This window comes from Chrysochloris asiatica, unplaced genomic scaffold (assembly GCF_000296735.1).
Source record: "Chrysochloris asiatica unplaced genomic scaffold, ChrAsi1.0 scaffold00038, whole genome shotgun sequence".
Classification (NCBI taxonomy): Eukaryota; Metazoa; Chordata; class Mammalia; order Afrosoricida; family Chrysochloridae; genus Chrysochloris; species Chrysochloris asiatica.
Window position 1 is genome coordinate 3,947,934 of NW_006408556.1, and position 12,271 is coordinate 3,960,204.

At 46.5% G+C, this 12,271-nt stretch overlaps 1 protein-coding gene across 3 annotated transcripts in view; it reads left to right on the forward strand.

The window, feature by feature from the left end:
- The first annotated feature begins 760 nt into the window (after positions 1 to 760).
- Positions 761 to 12,271, forward strand: part of PPARD (peroxisome proliferator-activated receptor delta) — a 102,280-nt gene continuing 90,769 nt past the window's right edge. For all 3 annotated transcript variants that reach the window (XM_006860392.1, XM_006860394.1, XM_006860393.1), the window contains exons 1-2: positions 761 to 884; positions 4,718 to 4,801. The gene's annotated coding sequence lies outside the window, so the exon portion shown is untranslated. The remainder of the gene's footprint in view (positions 885 to 4,717; positions 4,802 to 12,271) is intronic.

Here is a 12,271-nt window from a genome sequence, read left to right on the forward strand (position 1 = left end):
AACACTCATGGTAGCAGCAGTCAAAAAATCAAAGACAATGGATTGGCACAGTGGCAGCAGAAATAGGCTCAAGCGTAGCAAGGACTGTGAGGTTGGCGCAGGCAGTATTTCGTTCTGTCGCGCATGGGGTCACTATAAGTTGGTACTGACTCAATGGCACCTAACAAAAGCAACATAAGTAAACAAAAAAAGTGAACAGAGAAATTTGTGCAACAGTAAAGAGGACGGTCCTCATTTAGGTAGGCCAGCATAATGCCTAAGCACACGGGAAGATAGGTAAGAACTCCAGGATGGAAATTAAATCTTCATCAAAATGACAGGCAGCACCGCATCCTCCAAATGGACAGAGCACTGAATTAAGAGGACAGAGACCGGGTTATAACCTTACCACTGCTTCTTACTGCAAGTCACGCATCCTCTCTGGGGCTAAATATCTTCACTGGAAGGATGAGGAGGTTGTATTAGATAACCTCTAAATTCCCTTCCAGGTTTAAATTCCCGTTTGTGATACTTGACCGACTTGTTTTACCGGCCAGGGAGTTGCACAGCTCCTCTCCTGCCGCTCTCTTAGACGGCAGCTCTGACATCCTGCACCAGAGGGCGCTGCAAGCAGGCCCAGGACAACGTGTGGTGGGCGGAATCGCAGACTCAGGGGAAGTCTCCAAAAGGCGCGGTGATTGGCCGCGGCCGGGACGGAAAGGGGTGTGAAGGAGGGTCGAGCTGCGTGGTGACGGCACGCTGGTGGGGGCGGGGCCGGGCCGCGCAGCCTGTGACGCTGCGGCCACCGCGGGGCTGTAGATTAATGGGAAAAGTTTTGGCAGTAGCCAGAGGATCCTGTGGAGCGTGCGGAGCAGCAGCAGCGGCACGGGAGGTGGCCGAGACAGGTCAGTCCGGGATAGGGGAGGCGGGTGGGCAGGCGGCGGAGGGAAGCAGCCAGCCGGGAGTGAGGCTGCCATCCGGGCTGGGGCGCAAGGCCCGGCGGGGGGGTGTAGGGAACGGTTGGGGTCGGTGGATTTCGCTGCGGCTGCTTCCCGACGCTCGGGTCGGGATGGGTCTGCGATTGTGCGTTGCCCTCTGTGCTGGCCCGCTGGCCCTGTGGCCCCAGCACTTGGATCTGTATTGCTGTTTGAACTCGAACTCCGGGCCTTCACCTCCCGATTCCGTGTCCCCTCTTGGGCCTCGTGGCTCCGTCTCCTCTCACCTCAGTACTCGGGGCCCGGGGTTCTTCCCCACTCCTCAAGTTTGCCTGTGACTGCTTCCTGTCATCCTTACTTTGGTGTCCCCAAATCCCTGGGCCAGAGCTTCAATGCCCTCACCTCCTTGGAGATCCTCTGTGTCCTCTACCTCCTTCCCCACCACCTTGTGTCCTGTCTTGGTCCTTCTATCCCTCTCGGTTCAGTCTGCCCTTTTCCGTCTCTTTGCTCCATTGCCTACTACTTCTGCACCCCCCACTTCACCATTTATAACATATTTTGTAAGACTTTTCCAGCCCCGTGCTTGCAGTCCCTGCAGACCTAAGCCCCTCTTTCCCTCTTTCTGATTTCCCTCATATGAGATGAGCCCTTCTTCCCTGCATTCCAGCAGCCCACCTCCTCTTCTCTTCCAGTCCCTTACCGCAGCTTCAGGGAGAAGCAAAAACTCTTCAGACATACTCCTGCTGTCCTTGACCTGCAGTTGAGATACCCATAGGGTGGGGTGGGGGGGTCTTCATTTCCTAATTGAGGCAAGAGGCTGAATCTCTGAGGTAAACAGCAGGTTTGTCTGTATGGGAGAACTTGCTGGGGTGTTGCATGGGGGAATGTCCAATTTGTGTGCCTTTCTTCTCATCTTAGCTTTAGTACTTCCTGTTTATGGGCCTGTTGACTTCCAGGAACCCTTGGGAAGAGACTGATTGTGCTGGATGTGTGCCAGGCTTCCTTGGACTCCTGTCCATCCAGGAAAGGAGGCTCTGTGCCTTTTCATGCTGGATATTTCAGTCATGATACCCTAGCCTAACCTTTGCCCTACCTCTCACCCCACTGCCTCCCATCCCATTCCAAAAAGCTAAAGGAAGTCTCCAGAAGGTATGAGGCTGGCAGGCATCTGTCTCTTTTATTGCTGATGGCTTGGAATCAGCAGTTGGTGTTCTCTGGTGCATCCCTGACTGACTGACTGACTGTGCCAGGGTCTCTCATGTCTGCCGCTGAGTAGTTTCTCTTGGAGACTCTTCTCCCTTTCTTTTCTGTGGGAGCTTAATTCCCTGTGGATCCAAGAGGGAGATCCGACATGATTTTCTGTTCCCTTTGCTGCCTAGGCATATTGTGAGGTATCAGATTGATATCTGCTTGGTAGGCTATGGTGGTGGTGGTGTGCCGTGGAGTCGGTTCTGACTCATAGTGACCCTATATAGGATTTCTGAGGCTGTAAATCTTTACGGGAGCAGAAAGCCTCATCTTTCACTTGTGGAAGCACTGGTAGTTTCGAACTGCTGCCCTTGAGGTTAGCAGCCCGACTCGTAACCACTACGCTACCAGAGCTCCTTTGGCTGTGGGGCTGTATAACTTAGACTGTTTCAGGAGCTTGAGTTGTCTGCTTCCAGTCACATAGATCATCCCCCTTAGGCTAGAGAGCTCACCACTTTCGTGCTGTAGTAGAGTGTTTAATCTTCTTCCCTGTCAGAAGGTTCTTTTCTGGCACTTCAGTTTGTACTCCTATTCTGGACAGTCCCCTAGAGAATTCTTTAGGCAATAACATAGCCTCTATTTCTACCCAGTCTGATCTGGAAAGATTCTGAGAGGGTGACCCACTCTCAAGTTAGAAATGAAGGCCCGTTGTTTCACCTGACTCTGTGTTTCTAGGTCTCCTCTTTTGAGGATTGTGCTCTCTGGCTTTGAGTCAGACATGGACACAAAATTGGCAACCTCTAAGAGCTGCGATAGAGAGCCAAGTGAACCAGCTAAATCGGACAGTCAAGTTTGGATTCCTCTTGTGCACTGACCCGCTTCTTTGAAAGGAGTAGGATCGTGGGTGACTGAACCAACCTACTTCTCTACTTGCCCCAGAACCCCCTCTTACTTAGCACCTAGGGGACATTTAGGCAGACCGGACCAGAGGAGTTCCTCTTTCCTTTGAAAAACATCCCAGCAGTTGTAGTGGATTATTCTAATGAAGTTGAAGTTGAGTGTTTTAAGGTCCAGTACTGTTGGGAGCAGCTGAGCCGAAGGTCCCTGACTTGGAGATAATTTAACCAAAGGATTGCAACTGAACAGTTGTGGTCCGAGTTTTGCTTCCCACACAGTACCTGACTCTTTAAACATTTTTCTGTGCCTCTATCTTTGCTTATTAACCAAGGTGAGAAGGTCTTGAGAAGATGACAGGCCTGGTCCATTTGGAGCAGCTTGAACACCAGCAACCCTGGCCAGATAGCTTCTTGAAGTTTGCACATTCCGCCCCCCTCTGTGTGGATAGTCGTGATTATCCATGACCAAGTTCCCATTCAGTGAGTTTTGCACACTTGGGTCAGCCTGCCTCTCTGGGCGGTCAGGTGTGGGCAGGCAGGCCCCTCACATTATTCTATAGATGGTGTGGTCCTGTAGCTCCCTCACTTAATGAACTGAGAACCCTTTTGTGTGACTGCCTTTCTCCTTGCCTCTGCACCACTGCTTTTTACCCCCTTCTCTGGTATGTGCTTTAGCCCACTCAGGATGAATTGCCCTGTCAGCCTTTAGCCAACCTTTGGTCACTCAGAGCTCTTCCTTGAGAGATTGGTGAAAAGACAGGGTCAGGTATTGGCCTGGGAAATGAGTAGACCTCTGCTTTGGACAGAATTCAGCTGTCCTGGTCTTTGTGTAAGCTGACCTCAGAGCCTGAGGCACCTGGCATGACCTGGGACAGTGCAGGGCCACTTTCAGGAAGACTCAAACTAGTGGTGTCCTGTTGGCGGAGGCCCACCTCCCTGGGCGCTGCCTGCAGGCTGGGAAGCTGTACTGCCTCTGTAGGGCCTGGAAATGCCAGCCCCACTACTCAGCATTGGCCACAGTGGAAACACCTCCTTCCACTCCACCCAGCATCTCTGTGTACTTTGTCTGTCTGGCCAGGCCCTTGCTTGTATCATGTCAGAGGCTCTGGGCGTGTTGCCCTTGTGTGTGCCATGTTGTCCCAGATTGCCCTGTGCCTCTTGTTAGAGATGGCTTGGTGCTGTTGAGTGTTTTTCTCTGCCTTTGGAGCCAGCTTGCAGGGTGACACAGGAGGTTTGTGGCAGGCTTGGGGGAAATGGCCCCTTGTGTCAGGTTTCAGCCATGTGAGTCTTCTTCCCTGGCAGCTGGTTCCTGGCCATCATAACTCAGCAGGCTGGTGATTAGGGTGTGACTTTGGTGCTGTCTTCATGGGGCTTTGGTTAAGGAATCAAGTGTGACTCAGGGCGTCTCCATTTATGAGCTGCCACCCAAGGAGGGGTGTTGGGCCCCAGCTCCTTCCTTCTTCCCATCCTGGCAAAAATCAGCAAAGCTGGTATCTGCTTACGTGGAAGTGAGCAGAAGACTTCCAAGATTGAGAAAGATTTGCTGATTCAGCTCAGAACAGTAACATCTGAGGGTGTGTATGGGGGGTACAGGGAAGGAGCCAGCTTGCCTTGGGAGCACTCTTTGAGCCCTGGTGTTGAAGTATAACTTGCTGGAGTGACTTTTCAGATCCCTGGTGCCTCTCAGCTGAAGATGTTGGATTTCTTTCTGTCCCACAGCATTGTGTGGTGTCTGGGGCATGCACGTGATACTCACACACTGGCTTCTGCTCACGGACAGATGAAGACAAAAGCACCAAAGAGGTAATCCCATTTCCCTTACCCAGCGACCTCTCACAACTGATTTACACATCCCAGATTGAGGATCCTGGCCTAGAAGATGACGTCATTTCCTGAGGACTAAGCCCTAGGCCCTAGTAGCCTTATGAAATGGTGGTGTAGTGAACTACGTGCTTGGCTGCTAACTGAAAGGTCAGCAGTTTGAATCTACCGTCTGCTTCACAGGAGAGAGAGGAAGCTTTCTGCGCCTGTGAAAATGTGCAGACTTGGAAATTCCATAGAGAGTTGCTATAAGTCAGAATCGATTCGATGGCAGTGGATTTGGCTTTGGGTTTTTATGACTTAAGTAAGTAATCGGATGGCACAGTGGTTAAAGTACTGAACTTCTAACCAAAAGGTTGGAGGTTTAAATCCACCAGCTAGTCTATGGGAGAAAGATGTGGCAGCCTGCTTCTGTAACGATGACTGCCTCAGAAACCCTACAGGGCAGTTCTGCTCTGTCGTGTAAGGTCACTATCAATAGCAGTTGTGGGGTTTTTGGTTTTTCTATGGGTGAGTATTATAATGGTTAAGTGTTAGAGCCCACCTAGTAGTTCTGGCCATCTGTTCCTGTAAAGACTATAGCCTAGAAAACCCTTTGGTTTGACAGGATATTTGTGCATAGGTGTTTACCCTTATAGCAAACAGAGCCATGAATGTGGTGGAGCACACGGGGGCGAAGTTATGAAAACTGATACCTGGAGGGAATCAGGTGCTGGGCCTGGATGCACAGGCCTATAGTTTCAGGGGACACCATGGTCAGTGGTCATAGCCAGTCCACAAAGAATGCTCTACAGCCTACTTTTGTTAGTAGGAACTGGGTTCTTAAAAGCTCATAAGTGACCATTGAAGGCCTCCATGTGCGGAAGAAAAGGAGGGATAAAGCTTGATGACTCTTGGAATCAGTTAGTCCAGTGAACTAATGGGACATGTGAACATCAGTCTCTACGACCCTGAGACTAGAAAAACTAGATGGTGTCCAGCTACCACTACCAACTGTTCTCATAACACATTAGAAAGTCCTGGATAGGGGACAAGAAAATGTGGAACAAAACTCAAAATTAGAAAGAAGACCAGGTTTACTGGTCTGAACGAGACCCTTGGTCACAGTAAGTTGGAAGTGAACTTACTCTCATGGCTCAGTTTCCAGCCAAGCATTAGATAGGCATATAGGGGACAACAGCCCTGCATACCATGGTATGCACACCGTGGAATGGTCAGCCACTCAAGATCAAACGGGCCTCATTTACCTAAAGACAAAATTCAGGGTTAGGAAAGAAGATTGAATGAGAACAAGAATCATCAGGAAGAAGTAGGATAAGTGATGTTACATGGAAAGGACTACAGGCAGGCATTGAAATGAAACGAAATACACGATTTGTTGAATGTAAAACTGAATATCTGCTCTGTAAACCTTGACTAGTTCACAATAAAAAGTAAGCAGAACAAAACAGAGCCCTATGAGGCAGTTGTACTCCGTCATATGAGTTGAAATTGACTTGCTGGCACCCAACAACAAGTAAGTTTGTTGAGAGCATTATGGCTTTCTCCTTTGTACCTATTAAACAGGGGCTTACTTGGTTTCCTGTTGTGTCTAGGATAGTGCCTGGTACAGAGGAGAAGCTGAGTGAATAAGAATTTGTTGAATGAATGGATGAACTTTTTTCCTTCCCATCTGGGTGCCTGGTCATAAAGATGATGTTTATCATTCTCTGTCATTTATGGAGCAAATATTCTGAGTGCCTACTATCTGCCAGGCATAGTATTAGGCACTAAGGAACTGATAAAGCAGACACAATGTCTGCTTCCTGGATCAGTTTTTGGCTGCATATGGGGGATTGACACATAATACTCAGAATTGTTTCTTCCATTTCTACTGGGGCAGTGGGTCCCCACTAGAGTCCAAACAATGCTCTGGGCTTCCCATTGTTGTATCTCTGTTTGTTCTCAGAATGCCTGGCAGATTTTATAAAGTCTCAGAAGGAGAATGCCAGGGAATGCAATGCTCATTGTCCCAACTGCTTGGGAGGCCAGGGCTGTGATCCAGTCCCTGCTGGGGGTCAGGGGACACATGGGGCTTCTGTCTGATCTGTGTAAATCTCTGAAGTTCAGTGGTTCCAACAGCTGCTTATGAGCTTCACTTCCCTTTCCCTGCTTTAACACCCTGAGGGTTTTCCTGTTGCCAAACAGGGTACTGAGCCCATGTGTCTGTCAGGTCTGTGGGGGCCAGGTTGTTTGTGGCTGGTTCAGGAAGGCCTTTGGCAGGGACCCCTCCGGTTCTCAAACCCATACCATCTCCTTTCCTCTGAAGGAAATGTGAGGGAGGAAGAAGGGGGTTGGAGGACTCCAAGGTTCCCTGAGAGGGAATGAGGTGGAAGGTCTCCCTAAGCTAAGAGAACCAATGGGTTGAGTTTATTGCTTTGTTGTTGATTTCAGCAGTAGCTCACCAAAGTGATAGTAGTGGTGTATACCCAGGGGCCAATTGTCTAGTTTATTCCTTAGCTTTGAGCTTCCAGTTCCAGCTAATTTTCTTTCTAAGCTTCCATTGGCAAAGGTGAATCTATAGCGTTACTGGATTTTTTAGTGTTAGTCTTAAAAAAAACTGTAATTGAATTTTTCCCATCTAAAGCACTTCTGTGGACTAGATGCTGTGGGCTGGCTATGTGTTTTGCACACTGTTCTTGGTTCCCAGTCCTGCCACTGCCAACCCCAGTTGGAGTTTGGAACCCAGTTGGGAAGTTAAGCTTTGAAGATGAGGCTCTTAGGACTTGAAATAAAAAGAAAAAGCTGCAATGCATTGTCCTGAATGCCAAGAGCTGTTTAACTGAAGATGAGGACCCCCTTATCCTGAAACTGGCTTCCCAGGGCCATTCCTACTATATTTGAGGTCATCAGAAAGGGAGAAGCCAACGTTTACTGAGGTTCATTTTAATTCTTATTGAAAAGAAAATGAAAGGTGAGCATGTTAAATCAGCATAGTTCATTGGAGGGCAAGGTCCTCTTTGGAGACCAGCTACTACTTTTTTGCATCCTTTATATGCACCAAAAGGAAATGGTTGATATTCAGCTGTTTCAAAAGGTAGCGTATGTTCAAGAGCCAATGATACTGAAGGAAGAAGTCCAAGATGCATTGAAGGAATTGGCAAAGAACAAGGCACCAGGAATTGATGGAATAAAAATTGAAATCTTTCAAGAAAGTGAGGTGGCACAGGAGGTGCTTACTCATCTATGCCAAAAAATTTGGAAGACAACTATTTGGCTGACTGACTGGAAGAGATCCATATTTGTGCCCATTCCAAAGAGAGGTGACCCAATGGAATGCGGAAATCATCAGACAATATCTTTGATGTCCCATGCGAGTAAGTTTTACTAAAAGTAATACAGAAATGGCTACAATCATACATTGACAGAGAACGTCCAGAGGTTCAAGCCGGATTCAGAAGAGGTTATGGAACGAGGGATATCATTGCCGATGTCCAATGGATCTTGGCTGAAAGCAGAGACGATCAGAAAGATGTTTACCTGTGCTTTATTGACTACACAAAGGTTTTCGATTGTGTGGATCATGACAAGCTATGGACAACATTGTGAAGTATGAGTATTCCGGAACACTTAATTGTGCTCATGAGGAATCTGTACATGGACCAAGAGGCATTTGTTTGACTAGAACATGGGAACACTGAATGGTTTAAAATTAAGAAAGGTGTGTGACAGGGTTGTATTCTTTTAACATACTTTTTCAGCCTGTATGCTGAGCAAATAAGGAGCTCTGGTAGCGTAGTGGTTACGAATCGGGCTGTGAACCACAAGGTCAGCAGTTCGAAACTACGAGCTGCTCCGCGGGAGAAAGATGAGGCGTTCTGCTCCCGTAAAGATTAATAGCCTCGGAAACCCTGTGCAGGGTCGCTATGAGTTGAAACCGACTCCACGGCACACAACAACAACAACAATGCTGAGCAAATAGTCTGAGAAGCTGAGTTATATGTAGAAAAATGTACATCAGGATTAAAGGAAGACTCATTAACAACCTATGATATGCAGATGATATAACCTTGCTTGCTGAAAACATTTACTGATGAATATCAAAGAGCACAGCTTTTGGTATGGATTGCATCTCATAAAGAAAACAAAAAGCCTCACCCACTGGACCAATAAACAACATTCTTATCAACGGAGAAAAGACTGAAGTTGTCAATCTTCATTGTTCAAGGACTTCGATCTTCTTGGATCAATTATCTACACTCACGGAAGCAGCAATCAAGAAATCAAATGACGTATTGCATTAGGCAAATCTGCTGCACAAGACCTTTTTAAAGTGTTAAAGAACAAAGATGTCAGCTTGAGGACTAAGGTGTGCCTGACCCAAGCCATGGTATTTTCAGTAACTTCATATGTATGCAAAAGCTGGACAGTGAATAAGGAAGACCGTAGAAGTATTGATGCATTTGAGTTATGGTGTTGGAGGAGAATATTGAAGGTGCCATGGGCTGCCAAAAGAACCAACAGATCTGTGTTGGAAGAAGTGCAGCCAGAGTGCTCCTTGGAGGCCAGGATGGCCAAATTTCGTCTCTCATACTTTGGACATAATTGTTAGGAGGGACCAGTCGCTAGAGAAGGATATCATGTTTGGTAAGGTGGAGGGTCAGAGAAAAAGAGGAAGACCCCCAGCGAGATGGATTAGCAAAGTGGCAGCATCAGTCGGCTCAAGTGTGGCAACCATAGTGAGGTTGGCCCAGGATTGGGCGATGTTTTATTCTGCTGTACATAAGGTTGCTATGAGTCGGTACCAACTCGATGGCACCTAACACCACCAACAACAACAACATATGAGATATTGGAGCCCTGGTAAGGCGCTGTGGGTTAATACGCCAGACTACAGTTAATGCGCTGCTCTTCAAAAACCCTATACAATGTCGATATGAGTCTGAACCGACTGGATGGCACATAACAACAACAACATCTGAGATATTAAAGAGCCCTGGTAGCGTCGTGGGTTATGAGTTGGGCTGCTAACTGCAAGGTCAGCGGTTCTAATCCACCCCAGCCACTCTGTGGGCGAAAGATGAGGCTTTCTGTTCTTGTAAAGATTTACAGCCTTGGAGACCCTATACAGGGTTGTTATGAGTCAGAACTGACTTGATGGCACACAACCACCACCATCATATGAGATATGGAGTTCCTTGTTGTTGTTGTCAGGTGCCATCGAGTCGGAACCGACTCATAGCGACCCCATGCACAGCAGAACCAAACAGTTAACACATGGCTTGAGTTGTTGATTTGAGTCTACCCAGAGGACCTTGGAAGAAAGTCTTGGTGAACTGCTTCTGAAAAATCAGCATTGAAACCCGATGGAGCACAAGTCTACCTTGACACATACTGGGTTGCCATGAGTTGGAATTGACTCAATGATAGAGGCTGCTTTTCTTTTCTCCTAAATTTTATCTATTTTGTTAAGATTATATGCAGCAAAACATGCACCAATTCAACAGTCTGTGTATGTATTATTCAGAGATTACACTGATGACAACCATTTCTGAGTTGTTCCTCCCTATTGATATCAACTCAGTGCCCACTAAGCTCCTATCTAGTCTTTCTAGGTGCTGTTGTCAATATGATCCCATATTGGTAGTTCTTAAAAGAACATAATGTTCAAGGCCAACCTTTTTGCTAGTTAGGCTAAATTTTGTTCTGTTTAAAGATGACTTCAGGGGATATTTTTGGTTTAAGATATAAAGATTATCACAGGACAATAGTTTCAGGGGTTCATCCACCCCACCCCTCCATGGCTCTAGAAAGTCTAGAGTCCATGAGAATTTGAATTTGGTACTGTAGTTTACCCCTTTTGATCAGTATTTTTCTCTGGAATCTCTGATAAAAATGTTCAGTGTGGTAACCAGGCACCATCCAGTTCTGGTCTTATGACAAAGGACGAAATTGTTCATGGAGGGAGGCAATTAGCCACAGCCACACATTCCATATCTTCCTCTTATTCCTGACTCTCCTTCCTCTCTTGCTCCAGGTAAATAGAGATCAGCTGTGCCTTGGATGGCTGCTTGAAAGCTTTTAGGACCCCAGACAGCACACACTAAACTATGAGGTAGAACAGAAACACTAACCATGTTATTAGGTTTGTTAACTGGTATGTCCCATGAAACTATGACCCTACACCTCCAAACCAAGGAACTAAGTCCTGTGAGGTATCTGGCTGTACATAAGCAGCCTCAGCAGCTACTCTGTTGTTTTTGTCGTTGTTGTAAATACATGTAAAGAACACTTTTTTCAGTTCAACTGTTTACAGGTATACAACTTATCGACAACCATTAAATAGTCAGCTGTGCATCCTTACCCCTACTAAATGCAAATTTTCCATCACTGTTAACTCCCCTTTTTCTCCCTCCCTCCTGCCCCTGGTAACTACTAATAAACTTTGGTCTTTCTACATTTGTCTTTTCTTGCTTCTCGTAATAAGGTCATAACATATTTGTTCTTTTGTGATTGACTTATTTCGCTCAGCATAATGTGTTCAAGCTCCATTCATACTGTAGCATGTATGAAGCTTTCATTTCCCCTACTAACCAGTATTCTATTGTATGTCTGTGCCGTATTTTCTTCAGCCATTCATCTGTAGATGGACGTGTAGGCTGTTTCTGCCATTTGACTATTGTGAGTAGTGCTACAGTGAATATTGGTCTACGACTCTCTGTCTGAGTCTCTACTTTCAAGTCTTTGGGGATTTACCTAGAAGTGGAATTGCTGAGATAGATGGTAGCTATGTTTTTAGTTTTTTTGAGGAACTGCCACACTGTTTTCCACAGTGGCTATACCATTTTGCATTCCTACCAGCAACGGGTAAGGATTCCAATTTCCACACATCCTTGCCAACATTTGTAGTTTTCTGCTGTTGTTGTTTTAAAATCTTAGCCATTCTGTTGTGGTTACGTGCCGTCAAGTCGCTTCTGACTCATGTCAACCCTATATAGGGTTTCCGAGGAATGTGGTGGGTTTGGACCACCAACCTTGCAGTTAGCAGTCCAGTGCTTATCCTACAGTGCCACACCAGAATTCCTAGCCATCGTGGTGATGGTTGTGTGCCACCGAGTCGATACTGACTCACAGCGACCCTGTACAGGGTTTATTTATTTATTTTAAATTTAAGGATTTTATTGTGGTTTGAGTGAAAGTTTACAGGGCACATCATCAGTTTCATATTCAACAATTCATATAACTTGTTTCATTACATTGATTATAATCCCTTCCATATCTCATCAGTTAAAAGTGTTTCTCTCTATCCACTTTAGCTTTTTAAAAAACACACAAACGAAAAAACCCACTCAGGCATATATAACAATTTACATCTCCAAAGGGCACATTCTGCAAGTCTGCTCCTGGCCACCAGTTCTTAGTCTTTCTCTTCTTAGTTAATGAATCTAGAGTCCTCAGCTGCTCCCCCATCTC